The sequence below is a fragment of the Sinocyclocheilus grahami genome, unplaced genomic scaffold, assembly GCF_001515645.1.
Source record: "Sinocyclocheilus grahami isolate Dianchi unplaced genomic scaffold, SAMN03320097.WGS_v1.1 scaffold834.1, whole genome shotgun sequence".
NCBI lineage: Eukaryota > Metazoa > Chordata > Actinopteri > Cypriniformes > Cyprinidae > Sinocyclocheilus > Sinocyclocheilus grahami.
In genome coordinates this window covers 611,268-624,829 of record NW_015506013.1, presented here as the reverse complement: position 1 = coordinate 624,829, position 13,562 = coordinate 611,268, and the positions used below count along the sequence as shown (strand labels likewise).

The 13,562-nt window shown below is 37.0% G+C and overlaps 1 pseudogene; it reads left to right on the top strand.

Annotated features, from left to right (window-relative positions):
• Nucleotides 1–2,384: 2,384 nt before the first annotated feature.
• LOC107562707 (zinc finger protein 385B pseudogene) lies at nt 2,385–2,944 on the top strand (annotated as a pseudogene).
• Nucleotides 2,945–13,562: the final 10,618 nt, after the last annotated feature.

The following is a 13,562-nucleotide window of genomic DNA, read 5'->3' as shown; positions in this document are numbered from 1 at the left end:
CATATGCTCTGACAGAAAGGCTACGAGCGCTGCCACGCGCATGCGCGCCGAACAGACAGAGCTAAATTATTCTGACTAAAATATACATTTCGCTGAAATATTTGTAATTGGACAATAAATGTGACATGTAGAATTTTAAACCTACAAGTAAGTCTATTTTTTATGATAGGTGACTGTAAAGTGACTGTAATGGGGTAATCAAAATAGCCTAACACAACTCTGTGCTTTTGTTCTCATTTATTTTCATTTTTAGTTTAGTGAATTTAACTTCCACTTTAAAAGCCTTATTTTTGTTTTTAGATTGCAATGTTACAATGTTAGAATGAAATGTGATTTTAACCCTTTTTTGCACATAATATAAAGGCTTACTTACATGCATGGCCGGACTTACCATTGGGCTTGAGTGGGCTGCAGCCCATGGGCCCCGCCTTGTAGGGGGCCCCACCTTTGCCCGTTTCCTTTTGTTTGATTTGTTTGTTATATGCCAGTCAGAATTCAGAAATTATTAGCTGCATTTCCACTGCGCACGCAAGATCTAAATGGGCCAGCCAGGGCTACAGCTTACAACGACGACCTTCGAGGCCACAATCATACCGCATAAACTGGTATTTATGATTATTTCTCATAGAAGAACGACACACGTATTGAATCGCGTCTGCACTGATTGGTTTATCACATGGCTACTTTAAACAGCTCCATTAAGCCTTTAGCCCCAAAGAGCGCACATTTAGAAAGATAATGACAAATTCTCAAATGTTCACACCTCATTTCTTTACAGAGGATGATTCTATATTACTATATAAATGTTCCACTAAATTATGCGGTCATCTGATGATGATTTTGAGCGCACTCTCTCGTCTTACTGCCATTACACATAGTGGGGAAGAAATGTCATCAAAATTATTTTTAAATAAAAAAATAAAAAATTGGCAATTTAATGAGTTTCTGTTTTTATAACATAGCTATGCCTATGATATACTTAGCCTATCACAAATACAAGAGTCCTGTTTTTTTTCTCTCGAATATCTGCACGATCGCAAATGTCCAATAAACAACAACTTAGAGTAACTTTCAGACACAAAATTCCGTTTTGCTCTGTCAGAAAGAAAATAGAACAAAGAGCAGAACCGCTGCGTCTCCGAACAACAGTGTTTTGTTCCTCAGCGTTACACGGACCAGCAAATGATTCAATCAGGCTATAAGTACAGTCGTTTGCAAAGTTAAATGAATCAGCTTTTTGAACGAATCGGTTGATTCAACTCACTCATTAAGACAGGAGCTTCCTGCCACCTATTGGCGGTTCTAGTTTCATATTTAAAAAAGTTGCTTATTTCATTTTTGCAATCATTTAATATTTCTACATTAAAATGTTATATTTAAACTTAACATTTATGCACAATACATCTATGAATTTTGTTGATAATGATTTCATTTGATTGTTAATAGCCAGTATAGGACCCAAACATAGCCTCAAGCCCAGGGGCCCCCGCCCCCCTAAGTCCTGCCCTGCTTACATGGTTACATTCACTTTATTTGTTTTCATAGCCTTTAATATGTATTGTTTTGTTGGACAACATTGGGCTGTAAGAGAAATAAATATATATTAAATACAGATTTTTTTAAAATGCAAAAATGAAAATACCAAGATATATACCGTATATCGCAAATTGGCCCAAAAATACAGAGATATGAATTTTTGCCCATATCGACCAGCCCTAAGACATGTTTTCATGAGATTCACCTGGCTGAGCTTAGCAGCAATCTATCTCTTCTCACACTCATGTACACGCATACGTGAGCACAGCAATGGATATTTCATCCCCAGCATGCTCTCAAAAGTGCAGCTGACTCAATTGGTATCTTTATGCTCCTTTATCCTTTATCATCCAGCCCAGGAAGCCTCCAGCCGTGGCATTAGTGCAGACTGGTTAGATATGCAGTTTTTGCAATTTTCAGATTAAAGAGATCACCGTTTCCCAGAGCGCAACACTCCCCTTTTGCAGCTATTCATTACGCCAGCCATTCAATTGTAGTGCTTGAGAGGTCGAGGCTCGGGAGGGAGGTTTTATATAATTTATTCAGTCTTACAGACCCCAAGACACACAATAGTGGTTTTGGCGCCTGCTGCCACTGACAGGAATAAGCCCTTCGTAGCTGCTCGTGCCCCCCTAGGCCGACTGTCTTCACGATGGTTGTATAAGAACCGTGGGTATGAGGTATGCGAGTCGGGTCTCTTACCAAAGGCAACAGATGGGCACAGGAGGTCAGTCCGTAGCTCTGTGCCCGTTCCATAAGTGGGGAAGCTTGGCTTGAGCGTGCGGAGGGGAGGAGTCAGAGCTCAGGCAGATGAGAACATTCAGCCACCCGTTTAGCCCACACAAGCGCTCCAGACATCCGCACTCACACACGTTTTCAGTTCTCTACCTTGGTGGTTTTAGGATGTAAACTCTCCCCACCTGGTTTTCAAAAAGCCCCGTGTGGGGTGATGCAGAATTCAGAAGGTGAGTCATCACCAATCCTGGTTTGCATTAAACACTTTCTGCATTTCAACCCCTCGTCTCTTTGTTGTCCCGCAGGTATGAAGACCCCCTTGAGCCCCACCCAGCTGATAGAAAATGGACAACTGTGCTTCGCCATCCCAGGCTGCATGGAGGTAAAGGATTCCAGCGACTCTAACGTAGACATGCAGCTCCAGCAGGAGAAGAAGAAGCTGCTCTACTCGCTCTGCGAAGTCTGCAACATCCAACTGCACTCGGCTGCGCAGGCCCAGGTCCACTACAACGGAAAGTCTCACCTCAAGAGGGTCAAACAGTTGAATAATAGAGAGCTGCCCACAGCAAGCGTCAGCTCGGGTCCTGCTCCTCTGCACTGTCTCAGCAGCAGCGGCAGTCAAGGTAAGACCTCTGTAACCCAGAGGAGAGAATCCTCTGATGCTTTGAGATGACATGCTTTTTTTTGCAGGCGTAAACCTCTCTGATGGTAATGTGCCCTGAGTTAGCGTTTGACTCAGAGGGCAGAAATAGCCGAACCGAGACATGTGCATCATCTTTGTAACCTCTTGGGTGTCTCTGACAAATTCCTGAAGTATGCTTCTCACATGGACCTTCGAGGATAACGAGTCTCTTTCACAGGCCTGTGGTGGTGCTGGCATGTGTTACTGGTGCGAATGGCAGCACCTGCACTTGACCAGTAGTGACAATTTATCAGTGTGTTCACAGTCTGGTTGGTGGGTGGAACAAAGCTATTTGCACTGTTGAGACTAAAGATGAAGCTGTATTAACAGCTCATTCAGTTTATGAGTAGGAACCACATGCATGCCAGGTTACCTTTATATTTAAACACACACGCTCTTGTTTTGCATGTTACCTGGGAAACTGTTAGGGTTGCACTGGTGGATGATGGGCAGAGGAAGCGTGAGAAGTTGGATCCGGACTGGCAGGCGAGACTCTGGCTGCCAGCACAGTGTCAGAGCGGTGGTGACCAAACTTTCATTAGATTGGTGGAAAAGTAGCATATAGCCTACAGACATTAGACGGACTGTGTTAGAGTCCATGGGAAAATTGTTGCCTCTTTTGAAGGGGCAGCCAGAGCAAAATGGAAATTTTTATTCAGTTTGAAGAGCTTATTGCACTATTAGAAGGTCTGCTATGTCATAGTGAATTTCATGACTTTATGAATGCTGGTAAAATAATCTGTGTGTTTTCCCCCATGAAGAATCCCAGATATTATTTTTCCCACCATGATGTAACTCTACTATTAAATGTAGAGGCCACATACACAGACAGTTTGGGGAATGAAAACATATTTCAAGATTGCCTAAATTATCATTCTGTTTGTCTACAGAAGTGTTCATTTTTGTACCTGTGATGGTTGCAGCTGTAAACTAGAAACATGAATGTTAGTTTGACATTTTCGCAAGAAATCAGAGGTCTAGCAGGGATGGAAATTTGTCCATATGGAATAATATTGACTTCTGAGTCACAATGTAAGTTCTTGTGATTGTTTATGTTGTTTATCTATATTAAATCTTAAATTATAAACTATTATATACCATATAAACTACCAAAAGTTTGAAAAATGTATTATTTTATTGAGCAAGGATGCATTAAATTGATCAGAAGTGACAGTAAATTAATTTATAATGTTACAAAAGAATTCTATTTTAAATAGGATAAATGCTGTTCTTATGAACTTTCAACATCAAAGAATCCAATTTTTTTTTTACCATGGTTTCTACAAAAATAGTAAGCAGCACAACTATTTTCAGCTAAATAAGTACTCAACTGTAACACATGAGTTGCAGGTAAAGCTGGTGGTTAAACCTACTGGTGAAAAGTCTGATATTAAAAACTATTAATGTCAAGACACTTGTCTCTGTTTGTGATTTTTTTTTTTTTTCTTTTTTCCATAGCAACTTGGATAGCTCTTCAATCCATAGCTCTTCTATCCAAAATAGTGATGCCATTGCATTTGTAAGTAGTTGTTCAGTTCAGTTTTGTACTGACTGTGCAGATTTAATATGCAGTTGTCACTACCTGAACTTTTCCATAGTGAATTTGGTTATGAAATGCAGTTTCCACTCTGGTGAACAGAACAGGATTAAGCACTCAGTAGAGGTGTGACAAGCATATTCACTTTTCATCTATAACGTGATATAAATACATAGTGCATAGTTTGTAAGTGTGTCATCAAGTTTTCCATGTGTTTGTCAGATTATGTTTGGCTGGTGGTATGCACGTCAGCCCACATGCGCATGTCGATGTGAGAGTGTGAGAGTGATATATATTTATTTTTTAGTTTTTAACTATATGAGTGTGTGAAAAGCAGAGGTGATGTTTGATCTGCCCCGCACAGCTGCTGCTCCTGCAGGGATGTCTGGGAGTGAAAGCTCACGTGTTTTCATCTTTCTCTCTCTGTGGGAGTGTCTCTGGTGCTCCATGGAGCTTCAATAAACAGCAATAAGAGCTGCAGGGGTTGGTGCATTTGGGCAGTCATCTGTAAACGCCTCAACTGCCATTTTAAAAGAATAGGTTAGCTAGGGCTAGGCCAAAGAAACTCAATATCTTCAGATTTATGCAATATTCTTTGCAATTTTATGAGATTTGCTATATATTTCGATAGGCTTTTTTTCTGCCTGGAAACCCATTATTTTGTACCAAACAATCATTGTCATGATACACATTAAATATAGTGCTATATTTTACAGCACAAAATATAACATTTTTATATCACACGTGAAATCATATTGAGTTTATTGTGAATATTTGAAATGTTAAATCTTTAATAGAAATATATGCATACTGTATATTAAATAATAATTATTAAATAGTATGTTTTTCATAATACCTAGTGCTGTCAAGCGATTAATCGCGATTATTTGTTTACATAATATATTTATGTGTACTGTTTGTTTATTATGTCTATATAAATACACACAGTATATATTTTGAAAATATTTACAAGTGTATATACATTTATATATTTATATTGTTATTTATTATATATTTAATATATAAACAACATATTTTTCTTAAATATATACATGCATGTGTTTGTATTTATACATAATAAATACACACAGTACACACTCATATATTATGTAAACAAAAACATTTATTTTGGATGCGATTAATCGTTTGACAGCACTAATAATAACATTAACATAAATGTCTATTGCTGTGTTTGTAAAATGAATTAGCATTCAAATGAATTCATTGAGCGTTTGTGTTTGTGATTGAGGCCGTTTGAGTTGGACAGTGCCTCGCGCTGCAGGCGGTGTCAGTGGCTCTGAATCTTTAAGCAGGCTGCTCATTATTTGCTGTAGTCTGAGCCGGACATATGTAATTACAGCAGGGAGGATGTGCTGTGCTTTACCGTGGTGTCCTGTTGACTGACAGTAGATCAGATCTGCTCAGACCGCTGAGGAAAATAGCTGTGCTCGCTCCTCACATCTGTGCGCTGACTTTGATGGATTATTGAGAGTGTTTCTGCCAACGTGGCACTTCATTTGCTTACTATATACTGAGTACATTTCTGTAGTCCATGTGTGTGAAAGTGCATGTGTGTGTGACTGTAGGCCTACATGTGTATCATATTCTTGTTGTGGTCAAAGCAGTAGTGTCCACTAGATGGCAGTGCTATCATCATAAAAAGAGACATTTTCGTCATTATGGCTTGTTCATTGCAGGTGAAGATGGTAGTATTTTTTAACTAAGATTAATAATGTTTGTAAACATCATTAAAAAAAGTCAGACTTTGAGACTCATATTTCCAAGTCCTGTTCCTTTTCACCTTTATTTCCTTTCCATTTCTATTGATAAGGTGGCCAAAACTATGACTAATGACGTGAATAACCCAGACAAATTCACTCTTCCTGTTCTTTGAGTCATCATAGCTTACGCATGTCTGCTCTGATTCTGTCTGAAGTACCTCAGATTAAAACAAACATAAGCTACATTCACAGCTGAGTGTCGCGCAAATGTAATTTTTTCCCCCGTCATGTGCGTCACAGATCTGTTTTGTTTTTTTGGATGATATTGTTACCAGCAAAAATACTGAACACTGCTGCCAGACATAAAATGTGCAAAAATAATACCTTTAGGGGTACAGCGGCTTGTCACTGGGGCACTACTATTAAAGGGACAACTTTTTAAACAATTACCTTTTTTTTCTACACTTCTAAGTCTGTATATAGTGCATTATTATTTAATTTTCTGTTTTTCTTATTAGTGTTATATTCCACATCTACTGTGTTATTCCTATGTATGTCTGCACTATCATGTATGTTTGCACTATGTCCATACTTTCTTCTGCACTGGAAGCTTCTGTCTTCAAGTCAAATTCTTTGTGTGTGTAAACATACTTGGTAATAAAGCTCCTTCTGACTTCTGAAAAACTTTGTACCCCTTTACTACCTATAAAGTACTATGCAGAGGCGGACAAAGTACTCAACTCCAGTACTTGAGTGAAAGTACAGATACTGCTGGTCAAACATTACTCCATTACAAGTAAAAGTTGTAAAGACAGATTTTTACTTAAGTAAAAGTACAGAAGTACTTGCTTTTAAAAGTACCTAAGTACAAAAAGTAAATTTCCTGTTTTTTATGTCAATGCACTGTTTTATTGTTGTACGTAATACTTGCAATACTTTTGAAGCAACTTAGAATACATTACACCTACTGAATACACTGACTAGCTTGTAGTATCTTTGGAATAAAGAGCTTTTAGAATGTGGGAAAAAAATTAACACCCCTACCCACACCCACAAAAGCAGGATGGTAGTGTTCTCACAGTTCTTACAGTGTGTGCACACATCTATGTGTAGCCATTCATCCACATTTGAACAGAGTGGACAGTGAAATCCTAAAAACAGCAAGACTTATTTGACATCAAAACAAACATTTTAAATCGCTGTCTAATCGCTCTCGCTGTACTTTTATGTCACACACAGAACGGCTTACCAACCAAACATGTTAGAAGTACACATACATAAATTTAAAAAAAGACAAACCCCGGCTGGCCGGCCATCGGTCTCTTTCTCTGTGTCAGACTTAAATTTGTTTGGTTTTCGTCTTCTAAATCAGTGTTTCCCAACCTTTCTTTACGCTCACTCAGTGTATTTTTGATTTTACAGATGGGTAATTTTGTTGCAGTAGCACGAGATAGCTTGATTTAAAACTTTGAATTGAATAAAAAATGACAAGGAGGCTAAGCAGTTAATAATAAAATAAGAACAAATAAAGAAATTACTAATGATAGCACAAATAAAAAAAATAATAATAATAACGCGACTAAACGAGACGAAATAACGTTATAACATTTTGTTTCATCTCGTTTTGGTCAACGAAAATGAAGAGATATTTTAGCATAGTTTTCATTTTGTAAACCACATTTAGTCTCGTTTTTATTCGTCAATATTGCATTATACATTTAATTATAGTCATCGTTACATGACCAGCATTTTCGTTGCGTCTCGTCTCGTTTTCATCATGTGATAAAGGTTAGTTGACGACGATATTTAGTCATAATTTTCGTTGACGAAAGCAACACTACTAGTCAGTGTTCAAAAAATGTTGGGAAATCACTTCAAGTAGCCCTACAAGAGTGATTACTTATAAACGGTCTGAAAAAAAGAAAGAAAGAAATCACCCACTGACTTTCAAAGCTGCTTACGACTTTCTACTTCGAGGACCTTGATAGAAATGTAGTGGAGTGAAAAGTACAATATTTGTCTTTCAAATATAGTGAAGTTTAAAGTCATAAGTTCCCAGAAAAAATAATACTCAAGTAAAGTACAGATACTCAAAAAGTGTACTTAAGTACAATGCTCAAGTAAATGTACTTAGTTACTGTCTGCCTCTGGTACTATGACTCTTTTAGGAGTAAATAAGATTAAAAGATGCCCCTTTAAGTGCACTGCCCCAGTGACAAGCTGTTGTACTCCTAAAGATACCATTTTTGCACCTTTTTTTTCTGAGATTGAATCTGACCTTTTCATTTCTGATCTGGGTCACTGTCGTGTCTGGAAATAAATTGGAAATGCATCAATTTTTTTGCAGTGTGAACAGTGAAGATATTTCATAGATCATTGTGCAGTTTCAGTCAAACTTGACATTCATCATAAATGCATGTATGATTTACCCTTGGCAGAAATCATAAAATATTGTACTGACTTGTTTAATACTGTATTTATTACAGAACTGTGAAAAACATACAGTATTTGCTATATTACACAAGATATTTGCACAGGAACAATAGAAGCTAAAATGTTAGTACTGATGTATACATTTAAGATAAAGTTATTCTAATTGCAAATGACGACAAAATATCATATTAAATGATATTATGAAAATTGTTGAGAACTTTATGATGAACATGTAATTGTTTTGCATGTACATATCATCTTTTAAAAATTTGGGGTCAGTAAGACTTGAAAGAAGGATCTTATATTCACCAAGACTGCATTTATTTGATCAAATTAAGTAATTAAATAAATAAAAAGATTGAAATATTTTTGTAACATTGTCCTTGCTTAAAGTATTTTATTTATTCATTTATTTATTCAAAACACAAACCAAAAAATCGCCCATGTGAACAGTCAAGCTGAAATTGTGTGCATTTGTAGCGTCTGGACCAATCAAACACACAATATATGACGAAAGCAACACTACTAGTCAGTGTTCAAAAAATGTTGGGAAATCACTTCAAGTAGCCCTACAAGAGTGATTACTTATAAACGGTCTGAAAAAAAGAAAGAAAGAAATCACCCACTGACTTTCAAAGCTGCTTACGACTTTCTACTTCGAGGACCTTGATAGAAATGTAGTGGAGTGAAAAGTACAATATTTGTCTTTCAAATATAGTGAAGTTTAAAGTCATAAGTTCCCAGAAAAAATAATACTCAAGTAAAGTACAGATACTCAAAAAGTGTACTTAAGTACAATGCTCAAGTAAATGTACTTAGTTACTGTCTGCCTCTGGTACTATGACTCTTTTAGGAGTAAATAAGATTAAAAGATGCCCCTTTAAGTGCACTGCCCCAGTGACAAGCTGTTGTACTCCTAAAGATACCATTTTTGCACCTTTTTTTTCTGAGATTGAATCTGACCTTTTCATTTCTGATCTGGGTCACTGTCGTGTCTGGAAATAAATTGGAAATGCATCAATTTTTTTGCAGTGTGAACAGTGAAGATATTTCATAGATCATTGTGCAGTTTCAGTCAAACTTGACATTCATCATAAATGCATGTATGATTTACCCTTGGCAGAAATCATAAAATATTGTACTGACTTGTTTAATACTGTATTTATTACAGAACTGTGAAAAACATACAGTATTTGCTATATTACACAAGATATTTGCACAGGAACAATAGAAGCTAAAATGTTAGTACTGATGTATACATTTAAGATAAAGTTATTCTAATTGCAAATGACGACAAAATATCATATTAAATGATATTATGAAAATTGTTGAGAACTTTATGATGAACATGTAATTGTTTTGCATGTACATATCATCTTTTAAAAATTTGGGGTCAGTAAGACTTGAAAGAAGGATCTTATATTCACCAAGACTGCATTTATTTGATCAAATTAAGTAATTAAATAAATAAAAAGATTGAAATATTTTTGTAACATTGTCCTTGCTTAAAGTATTTTATTTATTCATTTATTTATTCAAAACACAAACCAAAAAATCGCCCATGTGAACAGTCAAGCTGAAATTGTGTGCATTTGTAGCGTCTGGACCAATCAAACACACAATATATATTTTGTTTTTATATTTAACAAATACTCTATGTCGGTTTTAACTCAAAATCCTTCATAATTTATAAGATTTGCAGAAAGATGCTGACATATAAAGTCAAAGGATGGCCCATTTTGAAATTCGTTATGTGTGAATGTGTTTACAGTGTCCCATCTTTCCTGGTTCTGATCATTCTTCCATCCATTCTGCTCTATTGAGGTCATGTATGACTCCATAGAATGCATTATTCAAATTTTACCCTTTTTTACCTTCCGCCCTCTAATTAATCAACATGTAATTTGATGCCAGCCTTCACTGCACATCAGCTTCACCGGCATTGCCAGTGTGAGGTCTTTAATGCATGCGGGTCAGTTTAGGAACCAAACCGGTGTATGGTTTGGGCCACATTTAAAAGGTAACGTGAACAACCTAACAAAAAACGCAGGATTTGAGACAAAAATTTAAATGCTCTCACAAATGTTTTTAGCTCGAGAGGTTTTTTTGTAAGTGAACTCATTAGTGAAACTGCTTGAATTATGCAGCATGTTGTTGAATAAATGTCATAAATCATTTGCAGAGTCGTCTGCCGTCTGGTGAAATGTGGTTGCCTCATGGTGATGTAGTCTCAGTTGATGAGTCATGACGTGTGCGTGAGGTACAGCCATTGCCGGAATGAAACTTTAATGGTCTCGGTTGAAAGATTTATATTATTTAGAGCAGCAGGGGTGTGAGGCGGCATTCTCATCTCAACCTGGGAAAATTAGGCTCTCAGAGTGGAGCTGTGAGAGCATGTTGCCTTGTGGGCTTCCCTCATGAATGTATACTTCAAACACAGAGGCCGTCTTTACACCTGCCATTAACATGCATCTCGTATATGGATCGTATGTGGACTTTCTTTAGCTGGATTACATTTATATAATGCCATTTTTTTATTGGGACAAGCCAAGTTAGCAATCCTGAAATCACATCAATGTAAAAATGCTGGTCAATATGTTGACTTGTTGTCTCTTTTTAAATCATTGGTAGAATTTAGGGTTGCTGTTGAATTTGCATATTGTAAGCAAACTGATAATGTACCTTTTTTCAAAATGAGGAGGGGTGTGAGAGATGCTTTAGTGACACTGAGTGAGTTTGAAAACATGGTTTTTAATTGGTAAAATTGCTGTTTATGTTTTGTTGGTTTTTTTGTGTATTAGCTCTGTAATGTGTTGAGAAATAGTGTAAATTAAAGAGGTTTTAAAAGTCAAAAAGTCGTCTCATTCTCCTTCTCCTTCTTCTTCACCTCCTTCTTCTTCTTCTTCTTCTTCTTCTTCTTATTCACCTCCTCCATCATCTTCACCTTTTTCTTCTTCACTTTCTTCACCTCCTCCTCCTCCTTCTTCGCCTTCTTTTTCTTCTCCTTCACCTTCTTCTCTTTCTTCACCTTCTTCTTCTCCTCCCTTTCCTTCTTCTTCTTCTCCTTCTCCTCCTCCTTCAGATTCTTCACCTTCTTAACCTTCTTCTTTACAATTTTCTTATTCTTTACTGCTTTCTTTTTCTTAAACTTCTTCTTGATCTTAACCTCCTCCTCCTTCTTCTTCTTCTTCTTCTTCTTCTTCTTCAAATGTGGAATCCATCACTGACAACATTTAAATTCATTGATCTGATTGCAATACATCTTAGGTGCATTTTTACCTTGTTTTTAATGTGGTCAAGTGCATCTGATTGTGAAGTACTGTATACCAGGTGTAGAGTAGGCCACATATGTGCTGTGATTGGAAAAATGGAGGAAATAAAAAATGCCTCCTGTTTAAAAAAAAAACATCTCCTGTTTAAGCAAGAAAAGTTATGCAAATGTTCAGATCCAATTTTCCATGAGCGTGCAACACTACACGGATAATTTGCTATTCAAACGCCATCAAACGTGTTTCTGTCGAATAGTCAGAGGGAGAGACAACCCACCCAACAGGCGTTTGATGAGTCTAGGACGGCCAGCGCACGCCTCCCAGCAGATGGCCTGTCCTTCCCCTCGGCCTGTTTTCCATGTGGGTTTACATTTGTCTGTGTGTCCGTGAACGAACTTGGCCCCCACCACCCCACCCCCGTCCAGCTCCTTTTGATTAACCTTCAAAATATGTACTGGAGAGAAATTGCTTAGGTCACACACACAGAATGACAAGTTATTTATGGCTGTGATGTTGTTGGGAGCGTGTATGCGGCATGGATTTCTTGCTTTGTTTGTTTATATGCACCTTATCTTCATTTGCCTGCCTGACCTGCCACTCTGCATTGTAAAATAAGTAGCCTGGGATTAGTTTGATGCGGGTTTTTCTTTGAATATGCCGTGCCTTGTTCTTGAAAACAGCCTTTACTCGCCATTTGAAGTTGAAAAATGGGCCCATATGTTTGGAGGTAAACAAGTGATATTTGAATTATTTTTCACTGTTGTTTATGTTCTCTTTTTCACTTTCTTCCGATGCGTGAGCTCATCATTATGCTAAAAACATGTTTTGGAGAGAGATGCTGCTTTGTGTGACCACAAAGCTTCTAAACATCTAAAAGCACCATTTCACAAACTGGAGCAAGATAATAAGAGACCCCTTTTTGTGTATAACTTTGCAAGTTATGCAGGTTTTCTGCATTTCTGGAACCGTTAATATAATTATCATACCATTCAAAACAACAGCTCAATGCTTCGGGCACACCCCTAACCCCGCCCCGCCCCCCGATGTCATCGTCCATCACGATGTTTCACTGCAGACATCGCCCAACCCTAGTCTGTATTGGCCAATAGGGACACATCAATAGACAGACACCTGGTTCCTGTTTTTTGTTATGCTGCACAGCTACTCCAGATGCTTCACTTTCATTGTCCCACTAAAATAAGAAAGTCAGATGGTCATTATCGCAAAATAAACCCAGACAGAGTGATCAGGTCTTCCTGAAGGTGTTTATGTTGTGATAATGACCAGCTGACTGGACATTTCCTTGCTTATTATACAGCTCTTTGCCAAATACATTCATGAATGCACATGAAATATTTATTTGAAAGATATCAGAGAGCAGAGCAGTGACATAGAATTATTTAATTAATGTGTGAATTAATTCTGTGAAATATTAATAAACAAATACATTTTATTTATTGCATTTTATCAGGAAATTATATCTTATTTAATATTAAAGTTATTTATTTATTTATGCAATTTCTAGGAAATTAAATTCTATTTTAAATAACAGAAGAAAAAAAATCACACGATATATCCAATTATTCTTTGCTTGAGTAAAGTGAATCATTGTTTCTTGTTAGCAACACGACTGGCTGTTTCAGTATTCC